This window comes from Chelonoidis abingdonii, chromosome 5 (genome assembly GCF_003597395.2).
Source record: "Chelonoidis abingdonii isolate Lonesome George chromosome 5, CheloAbing_2.0, whole genome shotgun sequence".
Lineage (NCBI taxonomy): Eukaryota > Metazoa > Chordata > Testudines > Testudinidae > Chelonoidis > Chelonoidis abingdonii.
In genome coordinates, this window is record NC_133773.1 from 57,055,504 (window position 1) to 57,083,153 (window position 27,650).

The 27,650-nt window shown below is 40.3% G+C and overlaps 1 long non-coding RNA gene across 1 annotated transcript; it reads left to right on the top strand.

Moving 5' to 3' along the window:
* On the top strand, positions 1–27,650 carry LOC142046887 (uncharacterized). The gene is made up of 3 exons (XR_012655960.1): positions 1–57; positions 1,879–1,969; positions 26,765–27,650. It is a non-coding gene; the product is annotated as an uncharacterized LOC142046887 (long non-coding RNA).

Consider the following 27,650-nt stretch of genomic DNA (forward strand, 5'->3'; position numbering starts at 1 on the left):
AGGAGCAATGGGAAACCACCTTTCCAAATGTGGAACCGGCCTGACCCTGTTTAGCTGGTGAGCTGTCAACTGGATCCGAGCACAGAGCAATATAACTTCAAGCTATATTTAATTGGAGTGAGGGACTGCGGTTACTGCTCACAGATAGGATAGTAAGGGCAGTCTCTCAGTTCAAAAGAGGTGCCATTGGGGACCAGATCAAGGTCAGATAGGCACAGGAGCTCCTACTGCATTTTTGATGTTATTATTTGGGTTTATTATTTACCAGGAAATTATCTACATTTTCCAGCTCTCATTTTACTGCACTTATGTGGGCTAAAAAACCACAACAAATTCCCAGGAATTAATTGTACACAAGTGGACTTTCAATCCTAAATGAAACAGACAAATCAAAACAGTTGGTCTCACACACATACAAAACCATATGCGTGAGCAAGCTGAAAGTTTTATTTTTAGTTCTATTGTTTTCAAAATGTTTAGAGACAAAACACTTGAGATAATGTATGGAGAAATCTGAGTAAAAAGAGCAGATTTTTGAATACATTCTCTGTACTTTGAATGAATTAAAATCTGAGCCTGCTTGTCTCTAGTAATCACTTGGAGGAACTGTACACCTGCTGACTGTAAGTACCAGCCCCTCCTTATATGTACTGGAAAAATAACTGCAGCTCTAATTACATGAGTGACCTGATGCCCTGAAAAAACAAAGCTTTGTAATTCTGGTAACAATTCCCTAGATAATAGAGAATTTGGTTTGAGAACTTTTGTATTTATATTATTTGTTTTGGTCTAGTGGAAGCCTAAGCATCTGAGTCTTGTTGTGTTTTCATTTTGGCCAACCTTTCCACTTTGACCTCCCACACAACTCTTTTTCTACTCACTTCCCGTTATGACTCCTGAACTCTGGGGGAGAAGAAAATATTTGGACTTCCCTATGGATTAGTTGGTAGAAAAGCACCAATATCCATGCAGCGATTGAAAACATCCTTCTCTCCCAACACAGAATCTTACTTTCTAATCACAGAGTATGAATAAATCATCTAAGAGATATGATTTAGGGAACTACCAGAGAATTTAGGAAACATTGGAGCCACTTTTCCTGGGTCTATCAGTTATCCATTGATTTTCCCTCCAGTAGTCCAACAAAATTCTCATCAGATGTGATCAGCTGGATTTTGCAGCCTAGGGGGAGGTGACACAGAGAATCCATTCATCCAAATGATCCTGCTCTAACAGGCCAGGGGAATTGTAACTCCCCAGCTGAGACCTCCAGGCTGGTTAGAACGCCATATGGTAGACATTTGGATGATGTGAACCAACTAAAATTTGGGGAGAAAAAAAAAAGTGCTTTCCTTTTCTTTCCCCTTCACTATGCAGCACCATAGTTGTAATGATGCAGTACTAGTGATGTGGAACCCAAAGCTTATTTGATATCATAGCAGTATCAACAAAGAGTTTTATGTACTTTTTCCTGCCTGCTCAGTAGTTTGTAAAGGATGAAGCTGACTGCTGGGTATGGACTGAAGTGGCAATACAGGAAACTAGCAGTAATAAACTTGTAAATAGAAACATTTTCTATAAACCAGGCTGAATATATGCAGAAGCCCTTTCACATGAATTCTTTACTAAAAGAAGCATACATATTAAACAATATAAAATTTCCAGTACACTATAATCTGACTCCCTTTTCCCTTGGATTCTTTTCCCTAGGTTTAAGCATATATGGGATAGTGTATTTAGGACTAAAATGAAATTATCCAGGAAAGATACTGGCTGATTATTATTTATTGTCCTAGTTACCATTCAATGAAAACACAGGAAAAGGATCTCTCGAGATGGAAAATAGCAAAACCACATCTCTTTATCTACCTTTTTGAGCAACAACATGCCAAAAACTGGACAGAAGGAAGACAGACACAATTGGTTGGACTCATAGGAACTTTAGTCTCTTGCTTTGTTCATTTTACAGGTAAGTGTCTCCATATAACATATGGTAAAGAGATGAAACAAATGAATGCCTTTCAGGTATTTTCCTTACCATCACTCTTTCTATGCTATGTTATATAATGTTATTTTATATCAAATTTAGGTTTCTTATATAAACTACTTATATAAAAAAGCAAAAAAATCCAGTGCAATTAATAAATCAAACAAAGAAATGTAAAGAAATAGATATGGCAGAGTGAATGTGGTATAATTAATAGAGAAACGGATTGGGGGGTGTGGTGGGGCAACGACTCACTGGTGCGGCGCCTCCTGCTGGTTGTCCAGGAAATTAGCTCTTTTCCAGCTCTGGAGCCCCCTCTGCTGGCTGATATCTTGCCTGCTGTTGGCCCTGTATCGCTCCCAGACCCCAGTGCCTTTTGCTCAGGGGTTCTGCCCACCGCAGTACCCCCTCACTCTGGGTCTCCCCTCCCTGGGGAACCCCCAACCGCCATCCTCACCTTGCCTTGGTGTCTACTGCCAGTCTCCATTTAGCCCCTGCTCACTGGGGCAGACGGCAGTCTGTAAACTACTCATCATCAGCAAGAGAGGTTGGACCAGCTGCCTCGCCTATTCCTGGGCTGCCCTTCTGCTCTTCCCTAGGTACCCTCCTCAGCTTCCTAGGCAGCCAGGTCCTTCTCTCTCTGAAGCTAGAGAGAGTGTGTCCCCCAGCCTCTGGCCCTCAGCCCTCTTATAGTGCCAGCTGTGGTCTGATTGGGGCATGGCCCCACCTGTGGCTGCTTCTCCCAACCAGACTAGTCTCCCCCCCGCCCAGCCCTCTCCAGGGCTGCTTTAACCCCTTCAGGGCTGGAGCAGGGTAACCACCCCACTACAGGGGGTCAGGATTCCTCAGTTCTGTTTGTGGCTCCAGACTGACTGTGTGTATGATCTGAGGCACAGAGATGTAACTGCTCTATGTTTCAGTGTCTCCATCTGTAGCATGGGTAGTACTATTTATCACCCTGATAGTGGCATTTTGAGGATTTGTATTTGTACAGATTCTGACATCCTTAGAAAAGAAACAGTGCAGACAAATCCTGATTTAATGAACTCAAATTTTTTCAAAATTCCCTCTTATTAGAAGTTCATCTGTGTTCCCCAGGCTTCATTCTAGACCAGGGTTCATTGTACCACAACCCCCTTCTGACAACAAAAATTATTACACCACCCCAGAAGGGGGGACCAAAGCCTGAACCAAAGCCCGAGCCCCACTGCCCCATGCAGGGAGGCCAAAGCCAAAGCCCAAGCATTTCAGGCCCAGCAGGGAGCCTGTAACCCAAGCCCCACCACTCAGGGCAAAAGTGGGTGGTGGGTCTCAGGCGTTGGCTCTGGCCTTGGGCCCCAGCAAGCCTAAGTTAGCCCTGGTGACCCCTTAAAATGGGGTCCCAACCCACTTTGGGGTCCCAACCCACAGTTTGAGAACCGCTGTCCTAGACTATTGTAATCTTCATGAATTTTTATGAAACCCAATTTTATTAATGTTGTGGGTATCCCCCAGACCTTTGTAAGATTCTTGGCTTATCTGTATAAGTACAAAGTAGAACAGGGCTGAAATCTGACCTGCCTCCATCAAATTTCACAGGATGGGGATAGGGCTTGGATTTCAACCCCTGAATCCAAACCCACAGCTATGTTTTTGAGTCTGAGACATTCAGAACTAGAATGAGCCTGTTTATCAGATCCAGTTCAGATATGTTTCAGGATGGTAGAAAGCCATCAGAATATCCACTGGTTTGAGACAAAACCTCACAGAAAGCACTTACGAAATTTCAACATAGTCAAACCCTATCTCAAATTTGACTTCAAATCCCAACATCCCATTTTACCCACAGCCTAATCCTAGTCTTGGTACAGAGCTCAACAGTGGTACCTCATCACATCTTCAGTGTAAAACGTATATGGAAGACTCTTGCAGAAATGGAGAACAGAGGAGCCAGGATGTTGAGACAAGAATCATGCAGCTCTACAAAGAGCAGCAGCACCCTACAAGCCTGAACTGCAGTTAGACTTAAAGAGAGTACAGCAGAACAGTCTTTAACACACACACATCAGACCACTAGGATGTTTGACATGGGCCTTGTAGGCCTAATGGATAGTCAGGTCCTGCCTTACACTTGCATTATTGAACTCTTAAAAATAATGATTGAACTAACCTCGTTATCTCTAGCTTGCTTGCTAGCATATATATACCTACCCCTGGAAATTTCCACTACCTGCATCTGACGAAGTGGGTATTCACCCACAAAAGCTCACGCTCCAAAACATCTGTTAGTCTATAAGGTGCCACAGGATTCTCTGCTGCTTTTAAAAATAAGAGTTATAGAAGAAACAGTGATTCTGACTTAATTATTGCAAGAACATGAGGTGCCACTATAATGCAGAACATATTGTAGATAAATCTTTTCATGCCAGATGGCAAACTGCACAATGAGGGGCATGCTAGGCTTATTGATGTATGTCTGAGACAGGATTCATGCTTTTCATTGGACTGGCAGAGTTTGATGAGCAAATCAATCTGGTTGCTATGGTTTCCCTGTTGAATGCGCTGATAAGTGAAGGGCTGGTAGCTAATGTCATGCAGATACTCACATTTGGGGAACGTCCTGATTAGCTACATTTGTGTTCTCTAAAAGGTGCTGCACCTTTAAAACTGTCAACAGGAGAGCAATAAGTATGGAGGGAAAAGTCAAAAATACGTATGGATTATGGGCACCTTCCCCTGCACCTAGTTGTGAAGTTCTGTGAAAGCATTTAATGGTGGCTCCCCTAAATAAATATATAATTGTGTTAGGGTGACGAGACAGCAAGCGAGAAAAATTGGGACAAAGGGGTTAATAGGACCCTATATAAGAAAAAGACCTCAAAATCAGGACTGCCCTATAAAATTGGGACATGTAGTCACCCTAAATTGTGTGGTCCTCATCATGATCTAAAATTTCCAGATAAATGAAAAGCTGTCTCAGAAATGAAAAATACTTCACACAAACTTCCTTGTGCATCTGTGAGTTTGCAGTCATTCACACTGCACTGTCATTAGCAGGGGCGGCTCTAGACATTTCGCCGCCCCAACCACAGCGGCATGCTGCGGGGGGTGCTCTGCCGGTCGCCAGTCCCGTGGCTCCGGTGGACCCTCCGCAGGCACGCCTGCAGGAGGTCCATCGAAGCCATGGGACCAGTGGACCCTCCGCAGACATGCCATCAAAGGCTGCCTGCCTGCCGCCCTCCCAGCGACCGGCAGAGCGCCCCCCGTGGCTTGCCACCCCAAGCACGTGCTTGGCGTGCTGGGGCCTGGAGCTGCCCCTGGTCATTAGTGAGAGTCTCAAGAACTGGTTGTTTTCTCTGAGTTGGCACAGATAGGTGTGATCTATAGTATCATTACACCTTATGGGTTACATTCTTCTCACACTTCAGTTTTATATCTGTATAACTGAGAACAGACCCAGACTAACATCCCTCAAAGTGATTTGGCATATACTGTAAATAATTGGCTAGATCTTCAGCTTGTATACATTGGTATTGCTCCAGTATCTTCAGCCTTTCAAATTAAAGACATAAGAGTTTGGTTTGGATATAAAGAAATGTCACAATTGGCTGATCCCCCTGAATTTGTTTTTGTTTAATGTTAAAAAAACCCACAAAAGCCTGACAATCTTCATGTGGCAGACACACAAACTAAAGATGTGGGCCTTTAAGAGCTCCTGCTCTTATAAATTCTTATTGCCAAAAAGGACTAGAACTGAAATATGAGTCCCCTATAGACATCATATGGCAGAAAGGGTTTCTGCGTCCTTGTGTGAGAAAGCTGCAGTGCTGAATTTGTGCCAGGGCTTGCCACGTTTGAGCCCCGGCATCTCTAGAGTTGGCAGTTCCTAGCCCTGGCACCACTGAGCTTACTGCATCAGTTATGAATGTAAAGAAATTGTTTGAGCCCTAGCACCTCTTTCATTACAAATTAAGCACTGAAAGGCTATGTTCCAGCCACCAGTTTCTCTTTTCCTGTTTTAACCTTTTATGAAGAATCCATTGGTACAAATGTAATATTTGAACATTGATGGGGAAGAAAACCTCAGCTGTCATTATTTCAATCACAGAAGGCTGTTTTGTGCCTTCTTTATACTGAATAGTATTCACCACAAGTAATTCATAAAGCTACTTGTGAAGCAAGGTACTACTCAATGTAAGTGCAGCAGTATCAGACTATGGAAGTTCATAACATACAGGACAACTATTTTACTTTCTCTAATGTAAAAATAAGCTCCTATTTTATATATAAATGAATTTATAGACTCCCTTGTCTCCATATATTCATATCACAAAAACACTACATACTTCAGCACAGTTCTGCACAATGAACAATCTCTACTCACAAGAAGCACAAGACAACAATAGTAGGAATCTTGCAAGCCAGGACTGAGAATAGATGCCTCAGCAGAGTTGTGTGGGCATGCACAGAATCTGTCTGCACTAGGCTTGGCTCAAGCCACTACTATGAGTCACTGACAAATTTAAACAAAGTGTTGCTGAAGATTAAACAGAGAATGAGTAAGGAGCATACATAATTTGCCCTGTGTATTCAAGATCCCCTGCATTTTACTTCAGACTAACAAACTAAACAAAACAAAAGGGATAATAAGCATTTAAGACAAATAAAAATATGTGGCAGTCCCCCCAAAATATTTGAAGGCAGCTAAAAAGATTTGTTTAAAATTCACTTTAAAGTATTGTCTGTTCATCGGTCAAAACCTGCTCTCCAAAAACACCCTCAAAATCTCATTGGAGAAGGGGTCTGCAATGCTGTAATTCAGAGCTGCATTTGGCCCGGTATGTTTTGAATGTTTCTTGCCAAATTTTCTGAAGCTGGACATTGCACAGTCAATATCCTTTTAATTTGGGGAGCCAAAGTATTTTAGATTTGTGGGTAGGGAGGCAAGGCAGCCAGACTCTTTACCTCCCTATGTCTTCCACCTCTAGAAAATATTGATGAATACAGAAAGAGGACATGGCAACACTGCCAGAAGCACAGATACGCCACAGGAAAGGTAAAGCATGGTTCTCCTTTCACCTACACTGGTTTTACACTCCTGTAACTCCATTGATGTCTGTGGTATACTCTATATTTGTAATGGTGGAAGACAGAGAACCAGGCCCTGAATGTTCACTTCTCATTCTTCCTAAAAAGGCTCTCTCATGATGCCTCAAAAAAAAATGTATGGAGCTGGCTGGGGTATCATGACGAGACTGTATTCTTGTTTGCATTTCTGTCTTATTCACTATGTACTTAATGTGGTAAAATGTAATTGAGACATTTATCCTCTACCCTGGTAGAAGGAATAAATGCAACATACCATTCAATTTTCTTGCAATATATGCTAGTTAACTCAGATGTGACACTGCTAATGCACTGTGGCACATTATCCCACCCCTTTTCATTTTTTCTCATCTTTGTGTGCTACTCATAAAATCCAGATGCCATTGCCAAGCTCTTCAAACATAATTCCAGCAGCAACATGAGCTAAACAACAGCCTCTCATTCCTTGCAGACTCCTCAGGCAGCTGTGTGGGTGGCTTTGGAGTTTCTTTGTGGTCTTTCATGTGGTTGAGTAGCTGATGAGCTGTTTTGGCTGCCTGGCCCTCCTGGGTATCAACTCCCTTTGATTTTGAAGAATTTACACATCTTTATCCATATGAGAATAAGGTTTTGTATAAAATTCCTCTGATCTATGCAGCATTTGCTGCTTCTTCTTTTTAATGGAAAAAATATATCTTTGCCTTGTAAGAACTAGACCAGGATTTCAATTGTTAGGCAGCAAACCTCACAACATGACATTAAAGGTTTGGTTTTGATTAATTATTTTTTTACAAGAAAAATATTTTAAAATCATCTTCTAATTATAGTTTATGGGATACTGACAAAGAAAACACTGAAAGTTGAATGCTTTCTTGTGATTTTTCTCAAGATAAATTCCATGGGTGTTGCATCCCACAAAGGTCCTACCTACATAGTAGAAATAACAGGGAGGTCTGGTAAAAATGTGGTAGTTGAAGACAGTTCAGTCTTGTTAGCCCCCTGCTAATGTCTAAAGGCCTCTAATTTTCCCTTTATTTTTATGAGATGCAACTCCTATTCTAGCACAACCTGGAAGCACAGTTAATTTCTGCCCACATTGCAAAATGTAGTCATATTTTAATTTTAATCTTGTTTTCTGCCCATCTTCTAGTTAACATGTGGTAACTAATAAGAAGTAAAATGCTAGTGAAGACCTGGTGTGATTTGAAGATGGGTTAGCAAATCATGATTAAACCCTAGGGCCCCCCCATAGTCTTTCCCTTGATATACTAACACTTGTGAAAATTACAAATTGCCATGTCTTCACTAGAATTTTACCATGTGTTAATTATATGTTTAGCTAACATAAGAACGGCCATACTGGGTCAGGCCAAAGTTTCATCAAGCCCAGTATCCTGTCTTCCAACCGTGGCCAATGCCAGATGTTTCAGAAGGAGTGAACAGAACAGGTAGTCATCAAGTGATCCATCCCCTATAGTCCATTCCAGCTTCTGGCAAACAGAGACAAAGGACACTTCAGAGCATGGTTTTGCATCTCCGCCTATCCTGGCTAATAGCCATTGATGAACCTATCCTCCAAGAATTTATCTAGTTCTTTTTTGAACCCTGTTATAGTCTTGGCCTTCACAACATCCTCTGGCAAAGAGTTCCACAGGCTGACTGTGTGTTATGTGAAGAAATGCTTCCTTTTGTGTGTTTTAAACCTTCGACCTATTAATTTCATTTGGTGACCCCTAGTTCTTGTGTTATGAGAAGGAGTAAATAATACTTACTTATTTACCTTCTTTCACACTAGTCATGATTTTATAGACCTCAATCATATCCCCCTTTTGTCGTCTCTTTTCCAAGCTGAAAAATCCCAGTCTTATAAATCTCTCCTTATATAGAAGCTGTTCCATACCCCTAACCATTTTTCGTTGCCCTTTTCTCAGAGGTGCAGGGCAGGTGCAAGGATGTTTAGCTTCCTAGGTGAAACTTCCACTTTGCGCCCCCCCCCACCAGCCCTGTGGCAGCTCTCTGCCCTAAGGCGCCCCCCTCACTGTAGCTGCCCCCCAGTCCGGGAAGCCATGCTGCAGCTCCCCACCTCAGCTCACCTCTACTCCACCTCCTCCCCAAGCACGCTGTCACCGCTCCACTTCTCCCGCCTCCCAGGCTTGCGGCACCAATCAGCTGTTTCGCGCTGCAAGCCTGGGAGGGAGAGAAGCAGAGCAGGGAGGTGTGCTCAGGGGAGGAGGCGAAGTAGAGGTGAGCTGAGGCAGGGAGCGGTTCCCCTGCATGCTGCGCCCCGCCTTACTTGCTGCAGGCGGCCCTCCCCATGCCCCCCTGCCCCAGGTCCCTCCTCCTAAATGACAACGATGACCGAGGCAGCTGAAAATTCGGCCACCATGGTCGCTGCCAAAGGACCCGAAATGCCGCCCCTCAAATGCTAGCGCCCTAGGCGACCACCTAGGTCGCCTAATGGGTTGCTCTGGCCCTGCAGAGGTGAAAGTAAGCCGGGCGGTCTGGCTTCCCCAGGTGGCAATTTAAAGGGCCTGGGGCTCCCAGCAGCAGCTGGAGCCCCAGGCCCTTTAAATTGCCACCAGAACCCCACTGCTGGAGCCCTGGGGTAGCAGCGGTGGGGCTCTGGAGGTTATCTAAAGGGCCAGGGCTCCCACTGCCTCTACTGCCCTGAGCCCTTTAAATAGCTGCCAGAGTCCTGCCCCCAGGGCTCTGGCGGCTATTTAAAGGGCCGGGGTGGTAGAAGCAGGGGAGTCCTGGGCCCTTTAAATAGCCCCAGAGCCCTGGAGTAATGGCGGGGCTCCCGTGGCTATTTAAAGTAGAAGAGTAGAAGCAGGGGAGCCCTGGGCTCTTTAAATAGCCCCCGGAGTCCTGCTGCCGGAGCCCTGGGGTAGCAGCAGCAGCCGGGGGCTCTGACAGCAGTTTAAAGGGCCCGGGGCGGTAGCAGCGGCCGAGCCCTGAGCCCTTTAAACTGCTGCTGGAGCCCCCGGCTGCCGCAGCTACCCCAGCAGGGGAGGGGAAGGGCTCTTACCAGTACAGGTGAGCAGGGGCTGACTCTGACTCCCCCATCTCCTTCCCTTCTGCCCAAGGCCCCTTCCCTTTTGGGGATCAAAGCCAGCCCCAACCCAGCCCCATACCGGTAGTCCCTATTTCTACTTCCACCCCTGCCTTTTCTCAACCTTTTCCAATTCCTGTATATCTTTTTTGAGATGGGGCGACCACATCTAAGCGCAGTATTCATGATGTAGGCGTATCGTGGATTTTTTAAATAACAGGTGTGGCCAAACTGTGGCTCATGAGCCGCTTGTGGCTCTTTTACAATTAATTAGCCAATTCCTCTCCCAGAGCTTCTGCACTGCCATGAGGAGGGTCTAAGGGCTTTAGCCCAGCAGGGGCGAGGGAATTGGGGCATAAGCTCTGCACCCCAGGAGGTGCCGCCCTACCGGGCAGGTTGTACATGTTTAGCAGCTCTCGAATGTCTGAAATTTATTATATGCAGCTCAGAGGGTTAGTAAGTTTGGCCACTCCTGATACAGAGGCAATATGATATTTTTTGTCTTATTATCTATCCCTTTCCTAATGATTCCCAACATTCTGTTCACTTTTTTGACTGCCGCACATTGAATGGATGTTTTCAGAGAACTATCCACTATGATTTCAAGATCTCTTTCTTGAGTGGTAACAGCTAATTTAGATCCCATCATTTTCTATGTATAGTTGGGATTATCTTTTCCAATGTGCATTACTTTGCTTTTATCAACATTGAATTTCATCTGCCATTTTGGTGCCCCAGTCACACCAGGTAAGAACACATCTTTTTTCCCAGTATGGACACACCTTAAGAGAGTAACTGTGTTTTAGGTGGATCCCTGACACAGAAATTAATGCAGTGTAAATGGGGCCAAATGATCACTCCTTGGAGCCTGAGATAAATATATATATCATATAAAAAGTGATGACTACAGGGAAATATGATATTTAGAAGTGATGCAGTTTAACAGAGGCAATTCAGCAAATATGCTAGAGATCAAATTCAGGCAGAATATTGGGTAATTCTTTCTGACTGAGAGATTTTATAGGTTGTGGACTAATCTCCCAATGGAAGGGGTGGAAGCCTTTATGCTGGACAAAATGTACTACAGGAATAATTCCTGCATTGTCAGAGAAATGATTAAATGACTTAATAAATCTTTCCATCTATAACTTTTATATTCCATTATTTTAAGTGTCTTTATGAGCTAAGGATACACAAGTAATCTCTGGCAGAATGAACCTCACCAGAGAAAACCTCTACCTCTACCTAACTAGGCCCCATCTTCAACTATATTAAAAAAATGGCAGTGGTAAGGTTGAGAGGAGCTTCCCATTACAGGTCCTGATTCTCTGCTACATCCAAGCACAGCTCAATATTTTCTAGATGTAAAAACATTAAACAATTTCCATGTGAGTAAAAGCTTCCTCCTTGCTCCTTCCATTTCTCTCCACGGTCAGCTACCCCAATAACACCCACACTTACCTCTCCTCTAGATGTTTTAAAGTCTGCAGGGAGGGATGGTCTCCCCTTTCCTAAATTTGTTTATATGCTAAACTGACTTTAAACTGTTGGCACTTGCTAAAAAAAAGGAAAGAATCATAAATAAATAATTAATTAATAATAATTAAAAAGTGAGGTTGAAAGTGTCCAACTAATACCCCTCTAAAATTACACTCAAATCTAGTACAAGCCATCTGTCAACTGTGGCAGGAGAGACAGGGCTGCTCTTGCTGGCCAAAAAGTCATTCATGATGGGCATTGGCTCCCCATCCCTGCAGGTGTTGTCCTGGGAAGTTTTATATGGTTCTATATTGCCTGCCTTTGTGTCTCATATGCATATGGGATTTTTGTTAGTGGGGAAGGGGGTCTGGGTTACAATGTTTCAGTATGCTGATGACACTCAGGCCTATCCCTCTCTCTCTCTCTCTCTCCTAACTCAGCCAATACTGTTGAAAATCTTGGCAAATGTCTGGATTAGGTCAGGGTATAGGTGAGGGATGGTTAGTGATAGCTCAGTCTGATAGGATTGAGGTAATATTGGTAGGTTGGGGGAAGCAAACAGGAGGTCAGGGAAGGATTGTATCTGTTCTCCTCCTTGAGGAGGTGTGTCTGCCAGTTGTGACTAGTACTCTCAGTCTGGAACTATTGGATCCCCAGCTAGGCAGTCATATAGCACCAGTTTCTAGGAAGGCTTATTTTCCATATTAATCTGGTCAGGAGATTGCTACTGTTTCTTTTGGATGCAGACCTGTTTATCTAACTTTATCATCTCAAGAGTAGATTATTGAAATGCACTTTGCATTGGTCTCTTTCTTGAAATCAACCCAGAAACTTACGTTGGTGCAAAATGTGCCCCCACCCCTTTACCCTGAACTGGATATTGGGACTTTTAATTCAGGCATGCAGGATTCAATGGGTGCTGTGTGCCCATTATCTCCTTCTCTCCCCTGCCACCAAGAGGTGGGCAGGGAGTGAACAAGGAGAAGCAGGGAAAGAGAGAAGTATTGGATCTGTCTCCCTAACAAGCCAGCCAGCACAGCTGAGCTGACAGAGGGGTGTTGTAATTGTTGCTCTATAGGCCAGCAGCAAGTGACTACCTCCTTCTTCCATGAAGCATGGGAGTTGTGCCTCGGAGTTGTATCTCTGAGTCACAGTGCCTCCCAGTCTTACCCTTGGTGCAATGCAAAATACATGCCCCTCCTTGCTTAGGGCTATGCCTGAAGCCACAATCTCAGCGTAAAACAGGCAAGACATGGATGATAACGGATTATTCTGTTACTCTGTTACAAACAAAAATGAAATAGTATAAATTGTATACTGTAATAATTCTGACTTGTCTCTACTGATGATGGTTCCACCATTTTACACACAATCTATAAGGAAAATATTGCAAATGGGTTTGGTTCCATTAATTTACTGGCCATGTAGGATTTTCAGACACACAGTTTTATGTCTCTACTTTTCACTTTGTTTTGTAATTTAGCTAGCTGTTGTAAATTAGCTGTAAAAATGTTTAAGATAGGCAAAAATCCTTCCTGGTAGTTTAAGTTTGATGTGGAATCCACACAGACATGCTCACACACACACACTGAAACTGATATGATTCAACAAAGATTCTGAATTGACTTGAAATGATTTTCTGATGGCATTTCCCCATTTCTTGGCATGCAGCATCACCTAGACATCTTATTAACTTCCAAGAAATCTGTGAGATGTTGAGTTCCAATGCTTTCCCTCAGGCACAGAAATACATGAGTGCTTTAACCCTTAGTCTTCCTTACCAGAGCCAAATGAATGTAGCAGGAGATTATTATTAAGGATCTGCAACACCATGTGACAGATAAAATTTCCAAGTGCATTTACTCGCATGCTGATTAAGTAGCTTAAAATTAGTCAGAATTTTTATTCCCCTCATTAATGTAACATTAATTTAGACTCATTTACATGGTTTGCCCTAAAAATGACCAGTGTTTAAGAATCCAATGGCTAGTCTTTAGTGAATTTTCAAATGCTGCTTAATGAATAGGTTATAGAGAACACATTCAAGACAAAAAGTTTCTTTTTCATTATGGTTAAAAATTATTCAGACTATTTTAATCAATATTGAAAGTGACTATCAAGAGGAATCTAACTGTATCTGATGATGATTTGGATGGGGTAACTATACATGAACAATGCACAGGTGGGCTTTTTCAGATCTATCACTCTTCTGTTGTGAGGCATAGGGACAGGGACAGTGGACAGATCCCTGTTTTGCCCAGTGCATCATCTTTACTTATGTATTATATAGAAAATCCTCTTTTATGCTCGGTCTGTGGAACATACTAATCACAACATCCCCTTCGCCAAATTCTTCCAATGTTTAGGAAAGGTTTTTTGAAAAAAGGCAGTTGACCTTGGTTGGGATCACAGATGCTTTCCAAAGTTAATGTTTTTCCTCCAACTGAACCCTTAATTGACATGATTCTACCATCCTTATCTATCTATCTTTTAATTAGAATGGTACATGCTTGGCAATAAAGATTACTACTCCTCTTTTTTTTGACATGCCAAGTGAGACATGTGGGATGTAGAACCAATTTCCCTTAATATGTTTGCTAAGTTCCTTCCTGAGGCATGTTCACTGAAAACACAGGTCCAAACCCTTGGTTTTCACAGCTCAAAAGGTAGTCTTTTTATATTGTTGTACAGTCCTTTAATATTTATTTTGTATAATTTAATTGTATTAGATATTGTTTATAAAGTGGAACTTACCAACCACCAGATTATTTTGTGTATACCAACAAGATTCTGTGTCAAATATAGTTTTGATTCTATTGAGTTCAGTGTTTACATGCAATTGCTGAACAATAGGTTTTTTTCTGACTATATAGTGATTTTTATACATTTTTAAATCATGTAAGTTATTTGGCTTGTATGCGCCTTTCTCATTCTTTGAAATTAATATTTTCTTGAATCTACTGTTTGAGAGCACATTTCTGCTGCAAGAAACCAGCAACAACCCACTGGGCAGATCTTGTTGCAGTTCACGTGGACAAACCGTGCTAGCTCTGCTCAAGCTAGCTTACTAAAAATAGCGGCATAGACAGGTGGCAGCTCGAACTAGCCATCCAGGTACAAAACTTTGCAGGTACATACTCAGGCCTACCTGCCGCCTGTGCGGCCCTGGCTACTCTACTATTTTTAGCATGCTAGCTTGAGCAGAGCTAGCATGGATACTTCTATACAAGCAGGCAATCACATCCCCAGGTCCAAGTGTAGACATAGCCCATATATAAGGTATAATCTTTTTAAATTGTGGGATAAGGTGAAATAAAGCTTCCATTTCTGTTAATTATACCATATAGAGGCATCCTGCTGAGTCCCTGATCTCACTCTAAAATGCCATAGTCATCAAAAATACTGCTAGGCATACTTAGCATCTTACTGTTATACATGTAGAAGTTCACTCTTTCTCTGTGAGTGTGTGTGCATATGAGAGAGAGACATTGAAAAAGAGAGAGCTATTTATTTTGTATGATCTTCTGAATTAAATGGGGGAGGGGGAAAGTGCTACACATTTCCAAAACTGCCATGTGGGCAGGAGTTGGGTAAGATATATAGGCCTGGTCTAACTGTAAAATTTTGGTTGACATAACTACTTAGGGTGACCATCCGTCCTGCTTTTAAAGGGACAGTCCCATTTTTTGGGACTTTTTCTTATATTGGTGCCTATTACCTCCCATCCCCATCCTGTTTTTTCACAGTTGCTATCTGGTAACCCTATAGCTACTGCATTCAGGGATTTGAAGAATCCACACCCCTGAGCGCTTTAGCTATGTAGACAGAGCTAAGTGGCTGGAAGAATGCTTCTGTTGAACTAGCTACCACCAGTAGGGGATGCAGTAATTCTACAGCACTTGGAAAAACTGTCACTGTAGTCTGTGTCTACACTACAAGGCCACACATTCATAACCATGGTGCCATGGTGTCCGTATAGTGCCTGTAGTGTAGACATGGTAACATGCCCTAGGCACAAAAGAGAATAAAAGAGAGGGATAAAGAATTTTGGAGTGGTTGGAAAACCCAAATGTAACTCTTGACGTCTTCTGAATGTTTTATCCCAAAGCTTTTGAATTATTTTTGAAATGTGGTGTGTTAGCCATGAGAATGCTCTGCACAATGACTCCAGTATGCATTGTTTGGCTGGGGGTTTGCTACTGGGCATGCCAAACAATTAAATACCCCTTCATTTAGCAATAGCCAAAACAATGGAAAACCACCACCCAGGAACTGGACTGCATGCAACCTGGGCAGTAGCTGGACCATATGGTACAAGGGTTTTACTGGGTGTCTGATAACAAACACAGTGGTGGGGGATTGAGTTAATTGCAGTTGTGTCTGTGTATGCGAGGGACAGGTAGGAGAGAAATACCACAGAAGCACCCAGGGAAGGCAGGAAAGAAGCCCCACAGACATCCAGCAATGCACTTGTAGTGTGACCCTGAGAAAAACCTAAGAGAGAGAGTTTGTTTGGGTAAAGTGCTGGCAGAAAGACTTGGAACTGTGACTAAAAAACTGTCTGTTGGTGTTTGATTCCTCCTGTTTTTCAGGAAAATAGGTCCGTAAGTACATTCTTTGTAAATTAACAGGATCTGAAACAAAACCAAAAACCTACAAGATCCCAAATTTTGGCTAACTGGGTCAAAAGGAATAACAACATTATCTCTGTCCTATGACTTTCACGCATAACTGTCATGGTGGATATTTCACAAATCTTGAGTTAACTGTACCTCTGACTCTTTGTGGCCTCCCACATAAGTCTCAGGTCTCTAGCCATCGTGTTTCTCATAGCAGAATCTCATGATTCACTTTCTTCAGTGGCTTCAGAGTCATTTGATTCACTGTGATTGTCTCAGCCAGGCTGACTTCAATTTAGCACGTACAGTCCTGTTTTCTAAATGTTTCAGTGACTAGCCAGCTCTCATCAAGCAAACTATTATTTATTCAGAACAAAAGCATTTCAGAGAAAACATAACTTAAAAACAAACCATTTATACGTAAGTCTGTCTTCCACACGGAGACCTGGCAGGTTTAAAATACTTCAGGTCCTCAGCAGGGCCTGTCTCTCTTGGTCACAACCTCATGCTGGTCAGTTACTGAATAGAGTGTGTGTGATTTTCTCTGGTCAGGGCTGATATTTCATACAATTCCAAGCCCTCTGCCTTCTTAGGCCTCTTGAACCAAGGTCAAACCAGTCTATGGTATTCCCCAAGGGGAATGAATCTTCAAAAGACTTGTTAACTGTATTATTTTAATATTGGGGAATTGCATTAATTAACTCCCATTGTTTTCAGATTCTGATCCATTGAACCAGGAATAAAATCACGAGCAGGCTCATAAAGATACATATAACATTTATACAATAGCCTATGAATATTCCATGGTTCTGTCAGCTTTCATAGCATCTGTCATAGAAATCACAGACTTTGATGCTACAAACCTTTGATCAGGTCCACGCATCCACCGTGCCCGTGACAGAAATCCTGGATACAACTGTGATTAAGAAGATCATGTTTATTAAACATGTTATTTACCATCTTAAAATCTGCCATTCTTGTGCATGCCCAGAATAGAAACATGTTCTGTCACCCTACTTTGATTTTTTTGGTAACCTGCATCTCTCAGATACTAATTTGCTGCTGAACTTCTTTGTTTTGTAAAGATAGCATCAGCAACCTCAACCATGTTTTCAACTTCCATAGACCTATGTCTATTCTATCTAAGAATGTAAAAGTTGCTTTGGTAGCATAATTGTTACTATAATAAGGTAATCAGAGCTTTCTCAAAAAGACAAAGTTGAATGTTACTGCTGGGTTATGTTTTCTTACCAAGACTTTTTTAAAAATAATCTCTATTGGACTCTGTAGAATGGATTGTTTAATATTATCTAATTCTAAATCATCTTTGAAGCTTGACTTGGAACTGGTTTAGCTCATGTCATGGTTTAGCAAACCAACAAATATGCCTGAGAAAAATTGGGCTGGAATGTGATTCCCTTGTTTATACTGGCCCCTTTCATCCCATCAAGCACATACATGACTTTATGCCTGTGTGTAGTCCCATTGACTTCAGTGGTGTAAGATTCTATGCGAGATAAGCAAGGGGATCACCATTAGGCCCAAAATGAGTATTCGCATGAACAAATCACTAAATAATGTATTTGCATATAACAATCTAATTCCAGCAAGGTATAGACTAGTCATGGGCAATCTTTGCAGCACAAAGGACCAAATTGCCAACTTAACAGGAGTCCATTTAAATGTGCCTAGGCAGAAGTAAATATGCACACTTTGTTTAAAGGTTACAATGGAAAATATACATACTGATTTTTTTAAAAATTGATGTGTATATTTTATAATCTGCACCGGTTATACATCTTTGAGGACTGCAGGGGTACAGGGCTATCACTGAAAAAATAGGCACTGGTTCCACTGGTTCTTACTGTGCAGTTTTATCTTTGAGGGGGCCACACATTTTATGGAACGCAGGTCTGAGTCTGTTAAGCAACTGCAGCATTTTGATGTATTCACATTCATGACAGAAAAATTCTGTTCACAAATACTTCAGATAAGATTGGCACAGATACATTTCTTATGTAGGTTTTTCACGCAGGTGAATAAATTGCCCTCATTAGACTTGGATTGGAGCATTGAAAGTCAAACAATTCTGGCTGAACTTTGGCCTCACTTTCTCTGGGTTACGGTGAAAACGAATCTGTAAAGATCCTGAATGTTTTTTGTACCTTTGAAAGTCTACGAATAGTTGATCAAACAAGTCTTAAACCCTTGATCCATTCAGTGTAGAGATAGCTGTCACAGTCATATTTCTTGAGCATTTGCTGGCCAGTTGGCAAAATGGGAAAGGTCATTCCATTGAAGCTATCCATGGAAAAAGCTTCCAGCTGCAAACAAAGGCCTTTGCTTCCCTAACAGTGGCAAACAAAGGCCTCTGCTCATCTCTGCTTCATCTGAAGATTCAGTCAAAGGTATTCAGTCCCCTACCAAGTTTCAGAGTTTTAAGTATCTGAAAATTAATATTTTGCCAGCTGTCGAGAGTCCAACAGTAACTTCAGACTTGCAGAGAATGGAGTATTGCTATGAGTGAAGAGATTTGCAGAGTTCTTCATTTCCCAGCAGGTTGCTGTTGAAACCCCACTTCTGCTCAGTTCCTCTACCATACACATGAGATTCTCTGTTCTCTTCATGGGACTGGCTTTCACCAGTATTCTGCAGCTCCAGAGATATATTAAACTTGGGGGTAGCCTGAGGCATGTGTGTTGTAGAACAGAGACATAGGTCTTTCCTAGTTCTACTTCCTGTGAAGTCCAACTGTATTAAATAAGCAGATTAACTGGATATTTCAGTTAAGATGGTCAGAAGTGGAGTAGGCAACAATTTTAAGGGTCAGTGATGAATAATAAAACTTGTTATAATATTGACACTGATGTTGTCATTAAGTTTTATAGTCAACACTCTAACTGAGATTAATTGGAAAGAGTTTACACTTCTCCAAGAACTACTCTTTCCAGCTCTGTCCACATAGTTAATAATAACTAATAATTTTATTTAAGTGTTTAAACATCAACAGTGTGTTTGGCACAAAATAAAAACAGTCCAGGACCTGAAGTGTTTATAATCTAACAAGAAAGCCACAGAGCAGACCAAATACATTGGGAGGTCCAGAAGATACAAAAGACTGATTCATATTCAAATATTTTTCTTAACAATAATAATAGCTAGAAATTTTTCTAACACTGAAGTTTTAACTCCATAGCAGGGTGGATTTGATTTAGTCAGGAAGACTCGATTTAATCATGGATTTCTACACAAAAGTGCATTCTTGTTGGTTGTTATAACCTTAATAAATATTCTTCACAACTCAGAGATAGATGTAGATTTCATTTTTAGAAGGTACACACTATACATTTTTAAAGTGATTTATTTTGAAAACTTTTCAGATTAGTTTTACAGCTATATCAGTAAATGAATGATTGCTTGGTTATTTCATTTACCAAAGGTAATTGAAGCAGATATTTATGAAGTCATTGGGAGGTTAACTATCTCCAGTTCAACAGGTTAATCATTAATATTTGGAGGATTTTCTTGCCACGTTGTATTAGGAGGAGAACATCACCAGACAGACATTTAAATTGTTTTATTTAACTAAAACACCAACATTATGTATTCTGGATTTTTTTCTTCAACAGCAAACATATAATATTTTAACAAAACAAGCATATGAATTTTTTAATTTAGTTAAACATTCAAATTTTTTAAAATCAGGTTTGTTTGTGTTAAAATTGTTTTAACTCAAATAGTTAAATGAAATATTTTTAAAAAATTGATTATGTCAGCCAGGTCAACACGAGAGACTTAAAATATTGGCTTCTGCAGCTAACTTTGCCTTAATTTTCCTGTTTGTTCATAATCTGGAAAAGAAAAACAAGCTTTCCTGCTTTTTCAGGTCCCAAACGATTTCTCAATTTGGAATGAATTAGTCTGAAGAAAGAAAATATTCTTTCTACACCGGCAGAAGATGCTACTGCTGTTAAAAGTGAGATTATCACTTCAACAGTCTCTGAATCAAAGTGTTTAAGTGACTTCCACCAGTTCACTGGTGTGACTTTCTTTAAAACATCATCAGCAAACATAGATTTCTTGAATGGTTCACCCTTAGCTCTGAAGTTTATTATAACTGGCATTATGGAGGGATGATTGCTGGATGTCCATGTCATAGTCAACTCCTCTTCTTCAGTAGTTAAGGTTTGACCCTGGTACCGAGTATTGAGAATATTTGCAAGAAAATGAGCTGGAGACAGTACTTGTCCCATCTGCTTTTTTAATGCTTGTAATTTAACTCTGTCATTGCATATTTGTCTTTTTAAGATCTCAACTTCGTTCCTTCCATATTTCAACACATCAGCAAGAAAACAGCTATTTTCCCACATTTTGTTCAAGGCTACAGAAATAGACTTCAGGGTACTCAGTGCGTGTTCAACATTTCTCTTAAGTCCAATGTTGAGAACTTTGGCTGTGACAGTGCCATCTATTTTTTCATGATTTTGTTCACAAACTGTCATCAGATTAGGTCAGCTCTTGATATAATGCTCAAAACAGTCCATTACTGAGTTCCATCACACGTCTTGTGGGAGAGTTAGCTTGGTTCAGGGTGACCAGATGTCCTGATTTTATAGGGATAGTCCCGATATTTGGGGCTTTGTGTTATATAGGTGCCTATTATCCCACATCTCCTGTCCTGATTTTTCATACTTGCTGTCTGGTAACCCTAATTTGGTTCCTCCCACTTTTTTCAGAGCAGCTGCTGCAAAGTGGTTGTTATGGAAGTATTTTGCAATTTCTTTAGCTTTTATTTCTGGAACACTGAATTCTTTGGCCAGGAGGTGCATCGAATGAGTACTGCAACCATATATTAGCAGCTTGGGACTCCCTTCATGCTCTTCTAAATTTCTTCTCATCTTGGATACATTTGCTGCAATGTCTGTGACCAAACTGCATACTAGACATTTTAATTTTTTTCCCCACAGTTTGTTATAGCTTTTGCTACTATTTCTTGTAACTATTCTCGTATGGCAACTTTAATGCTGATAGCTTAACAGGAGTATTTCTTGTCCCAATTAGTGCATTAATTTGTTCTGGAAAAATCAGAGGAGAGATTCATACAAAAACAATTTAGGAAAAGAAACCAGAAAACCAGAAATGGGGACATTTCTGGGGAATCAGCTCCCTTTCCTAAGGATAGTCAGGGTTGCTGTAAAAGGCAGTGTATTCCCTAAACTGCTTCAGCTGCTTCACAACATCCCTGTACTATGACCCCTTTAATTTAAAAAAGTTTAATGGATTAAGTATCAGAGGGGTAACCGTGTTAGTCTGGATCTGTAAAAGCAGCAAAGAGTCCTGTGGCACCTTATACACTAACAGACATTTTGGAGCATGTGAATACCCACTTCGTCGGATGCTCCAAAAGTCTATTAGTCTATAAAGTGCCACAGGACTCTTTGCTGCTTTTAATGGATTAATTAGTTTTGAAAGTAAAAGCTCCTTGTATTAAACCAGGGATCAGCAACCTGTCAGAACTAGTGTGCCGAGTCTTCATTATTCATTCTAATTTAAGGTTTCGCGTCCCTGTAATACATTTTAATGTTTTTAGGAGGCCTCTTTCTATGTCTATAATATATAACTAAACCATTGTTGTATGTAAAGTAAATAAGGTTTTTAAAATATTTAAGAAGCGTCATTTAAAATTAAAAGTAAAATGCAGAGCCCCCTGGACCAGTGGCCAGGACCCAGGCAGTGTGAGTGCCACTGAAAATCAGCTCGTGTGCCACATTCGGCACTCGTGCCATAGGTTGCCTACCCCTGTATTAAACAATCAGCATTAACGCTGCTGTACAAGCATGGTGGCGTCGGGATAGCCTGGCACTATAACACAGTGCTGGGTAAGTATAGCGTATGGGAGAGTGGTGTACGTTACACTTACCTTCCTCTTGCCCCCATAGATACAACACTATGGGTATGTCTACACTACCTGCCAGATCGGCGGGTGGCAATTGATCCAGCAGGGAGGGATAGCTCAGTGGTTTGAGCACTGGCCTGCTAAACCCAGGGTTTTGAGCTCAATCCTTGAGAGGGCCATCTGGGGCAAAAATCTGTCTGGGGACTGGTCCTGCTTTGAGCAGGGGGTTGGACTAGATGACCTCCTAAGGTCCCTTCCAACCCTGATATTCTATGATTCTATTCTGCTGCGTGTGCATTTCCTGATGTATCAATTATTTCTGTAAAGACAACATTCCTGTCTTCTGTTGTCACACAAGCACATACAATAGGATCATTGTAGACATCGCTCCACCCATCAAGACTCAGGTTAGCAATTTCACCCTCTAGACCTTTTGCACACTGCTCAGTTTCTCTTTCATACACTTTATCCAGAAATTTGCCTGTTTGGTGGACTGCATCCTGGTCTTAGTGACTGAACTATGTTAATGAAGTGTGGGTTCTCAATCATACAGGAAGGAGAGTTTGTTACATAAACAAACTAGGCAACTTTTTCATCAATTACCTCTTTTTGTAATCTGCTGGTTCTTATCGCAAACTTATCTATGGTTGTTTCTGGATGATGGAGATTTTTTTTCTTTTTACTGCTGTGACTATGTGACATACATGGTGTGACTGAAACACTGTAATTGTCAGATAACTGTGAAACTATAGAAAATGATGGTGATCTTGAGGGTGCATAGTCTTCAGAATCCTGCATGTTGAGGAGGGATTCTCCTAAACAAGATAAGTCAATGTAATTATTTAATTATTATTACCATACTGCTTATTTAGTATTACTTATTGCATTCCCTGACACTCAGTACTACTTTAAAGGTGAAATTGTAAAAGGAAGATCTGCCTATTTCAGCTATTTATTTTTTATCACAACTGCATCTAAAATGATAGTACCATAGAGTAACAACTATAATTTTTGCTCAAACGTGAGAATTCAAGAATAGTCCAGAAGGAAGACAAGCAGCCCTTAAGAAAGAAGTATGAAATAAAAAAGTTTACCAACCTGAAGATCCTGCATATTCAGACATGTTCCTTTCATTATCTTCAACACAGCTTCTTTCTGAGAAGGAACACTTCTCATGGTGTTGTTTCATTCGGGAAACCAAGCCTTGCATTTCTTTGTTGCACAGTTTGTATTTTGCACGCATTCCTGTTTTACCCACAGGTAGAGGAACTTCATTAAAATATTGCCAAACTGGGTCTCTTCTACTGCCCGTTGCCATTATAGGTTTTCCCTTCTAGTGAGAGAATGGTATGGTAAAGCTCAAATCAATGAAGGCTACGTGCAGAAAGACCTCAAGACTTCTGGAATATGCAGCTCAAACAGTTTCATTTTGTTTCTACTGCCTGTCACTCCCTGCTCACATTTATCTCCACACTTCTTCTCCTTGTCCAAATCTATTCCACTCCCAACAATCTTCTGTTCATTGAACTTTTTGAAACTTTGCACTTTTAGAGAGGGGTAAGGGATTGACTCTGTGTACACAAATTTGCAGAGGGACAATAGGGCTGAGGGCTGTTATTTCTCACCTCTATTTATTTATTTATTTGTTTAAAACATTTTTGCTGTTAACAAGCATGTTATCTCTGGAGACACAAATCCACTGTTTGAGAACTGCAAAATTAAGCATCTCTGATGGTATCTTCTAGACCGACACTGAGTCCCACTGGGTAGATAGAAAGATTAACCTAAATAACCTATACAGAAGTCCCTAGAACCCATAAATTTGTGTCCCTAATCCATAAACTATTGGAACTCATTTACAAAACTTTTCTTAAACATTACATGAATATATTGTCTTATACTATAGAATTAGAATTTATAATCCCTATTCCATGATGAGATATCTTAATTAAAACTATCTTTAGATACGTTTTTTCCTCAAAAAGCATTTTATCAAAAAAATCTAATTTAAATCAAAAAGTCCGATTTAAATAAAAAAATCAGATATTTTAAAAAAATCATTGATTTTTATCCACCCTGCTCCATAGTGACTGAGATGACATAAACTGGCTCCAAGTAAGATTAGATTAGTATAACTTTAGTGGGTCATGGGTTCTGCATGACAGGACTAAATGCCCTGATAGATATTTCTGTCTCTAAATTTCTGTTATAAAATATCTTAGTACCAGAATCCACTCCACGTGAATGTATGAATCAAAGTCAGGTTATGCTATGATTTATTCCACATGGATTAATCAGAGGTAAACTGCAGACTGGATTTGCATGCACATGAATGGTATGAATTGTGTCTTTCTTTCCTTTCCTGTAGCAGGCTCCTTTGCTATCAAGGACCCCATTCAGCAAAGCACTTCAGTGTGTCTTAAGTCCCATTGACTACAGTGGATCTTAAGCATTGACTACAGTGGATCTTAAGCATCCACTTAAGTGCTTTGCTGAATCAGGGCCAGAGTTCTCAGCTGCATTACAACTAAGCTGGTTTCCCCTAGTGCTTTCTGGGCATATTTAATCTTGTGCAGCCAACAGCTCTCTTTACCCCCTCCTTTCTCTTTGGAGTTTGTTTTTGTTTTCTTTTGGCTTGGATGTGGGAACTTGTTCAGACTCGTTTTTGAATGCATTTGTGCACATGAAAATACTGGGATATTTACTTTGCATTAGGAATTCTAGCCTCACTATTAAGGTTTAGCTGTGTATTGCTGGAATTGGAAGAGATATATGTACTATATACAGAAAATTGAGACTTACCACTTTTGAACTTGTTCCCACTTGTAGGAGGGCTTATGGCTAGTTACTGATTTCTCACCTTAAGCATCAGATATTACAAAATTACTTTTTCTCTCTGATTAATTCATTTTTCCCAACTTGATTAAGAGAAACCTATGAAAGAGGTGAAATCCTTTAGTTTTTCTTAGTATATATTCAGGTAAAAATACAGTTGTGGTCTCTGAGTGGGATATGTTGATGATTGTTTTAAATTATTATTATTTGCCCTATTCTGTCCCTTTGCTGAGCTAGCTGCCAATTTTAAAAATAAATAAATCATATGACATTGATGGTTGGGTTAAGTCCTTTAAATTAAATACTATACTGTTCAATTGTATTACATAAGCATATAAGTAATATATTTGTGTTCAAATGATCCAGCAGTAAATTAGGTAACTGTTTTCACGATCAACTAATTAACAATATTGAAATTTACATTGTCATCATTAGGATTCAGACTTAACACAAATAGTACTACATAAGCAAAATTCTCCATGTAGTCCTGCCCATGGATTTCATACTTCACATAAAGAGATCATCCCTAAAGTAGAGAATATACTTTATCTCTATGCCTATTAAAAGAGCTGGTTGAAAAATAGAGCAAAAATTCATGAAATGATTGTGAAAATTCCACCCCCCCCATACACAGACACACTTTTTTTAATGTGAAATTTTGACAAATTTTATATAAAAAATTTAATCTGATCTATAGCTAGCTAAAATATAAAGGGAAAACTTTTGCAATTTGATTTCCCTTTTTTAATATCAATATTTTGACATTTTGATAAATGATATCAACATTTCAACAAAACATATTAATATTAACCATTTTGACTCAGTCTGCTGAGACTTCCAGTGAGGCTACCAGTTATGATGGTGATTTTTGTGTTGTGGATATTTATCCATTAGGAACTGGCTGGGAGACAACTTGTTTATTTTGCATAGATCACTGAACAGTTATCAGATGTAACCACGTTCATTTCCTAGCTATCTGGACTAGATTTGAAACAATAGCCTAAGACTGGTCTACACACAGCTGCAAACTTTAGGCTTTCGACTGGCATTTGCAAACCCATCTCTGGGACTGAACCACCTCTTTCCAATTAATTTTAATATGATTTGGGCATCCATATCCCTATGTGGAGCTCACCTTTAGGGCTTGGGTACACAAGGAAATGGACCACAGTAACTATTCCAGAATAACTCCTCATGTGGACACTCTCTATTCTGAAATAAAAGTGACTTTATTCCAGAATAACTTCTCTGCTTTGGAATTATTCTGGAATACAATCGCTTTTATTCTGGAATAGAATGTCCACATGTGGAAATTATTCCAGAATAATTAAATTATACCTGAATAATTATTCCAGAATAGCTATGATGGTCAGTTTCCTCTCTGTAGACAAGCCCTTCGTCTCCATGCTTATTCGGTTGGTTTCTCTGATTAAATGGTTTTTCTGCTTGCTCATACAAACACATACTTTAAAATAAATATAAATGTAAATTAGAACTTCAAACCACATTGCACTCACAAAGAATGTTAGCTAGTTTATTAAAATCTGCTGATCATTCCTAAACACTATTAGATATCTCCTAATGTCTGTGATTCAACATGGTGACCCTACCCAACATATACAATTTTCTAATATGTACCAATTATGCATCTCAGGTTGCATATTCAATGAACAGAAGAAAGAAGACATTCCACAAGCTAGACAGATAGGATTTACTTCAATCAAAAAAATCCTGGCAAAAAGCTATAAAAATTATTTCATATTTTTAAAACTCTCAGCATTTCCATGACAGTTTACCTCAGTATAAAAAGTCTGCTTTTTATATATTGACAGAGAACAAGGAGAAGTACTTGAGGAGGCCATCACTACATAAAACCTCCAGGAGAAGCATATGGCACAGACTCCTGATGGCTCTACTAAAGTTCCATGAAGAACTATAAAATACTCTTTAAGTTAACAATCCTGTATGATCAAATGAAAAACAGACAGGAACCTCGTGTGACCTTTCCTTGCAATACTATGGTAGAGAGTTCTGAATATTTCAGCACTGTTGCTGCGTTCAAGTCAAAAGTCATCATCTGATGTGCCAGTGCAAATAGAATCATTATATATTGACTTTGGAGATTCAGGTCAGAAAATTGGAGTGTCAGGGTAGAAGGAGACCCAGTGAGATAAATCTGACCATTCAAGGCCAAAAGTCAAAAAAAGAACTAGACTATTCAAGTCAAATGCATGAGTGAAAATATTAATGAAAAATGAAAACCTGACATGCTGAGTCAGTGCGGAAGCAAGCTATAAGCTTGGTCTATTACAAATAGATATTGTCCAATCCACTGTTTGTAGTGTTGCTGTAGCCATGTTGGTCCCACCTTCTCTCTCTGTTATGAATAGACACAGACATGGGGCACAAGTAAGGAGAGACTTTATTACCAATGTTTAGTAACTTTATTAACTCCCCAGCTTTCTCTAACTCATAGTGGTACAGAAATATCTAAGCACAATTTGTTAAATAATTTTATTAAAGGAAATGTTTGAGATGAAATATACACAGGTTGAGAGGGAAGGTACTGTACATCTGGGGTCAGGCTTGGGTTATGGGGGGTTACAGATATCGTTTGGCATACCGACACAATACCTCCCACTCTTAGCTACTCTATAATGGCCGCTGTGGCAATATGGTGGTGGCACAGCCTCAGAACTAGAGCTTCATCAGTGAGGT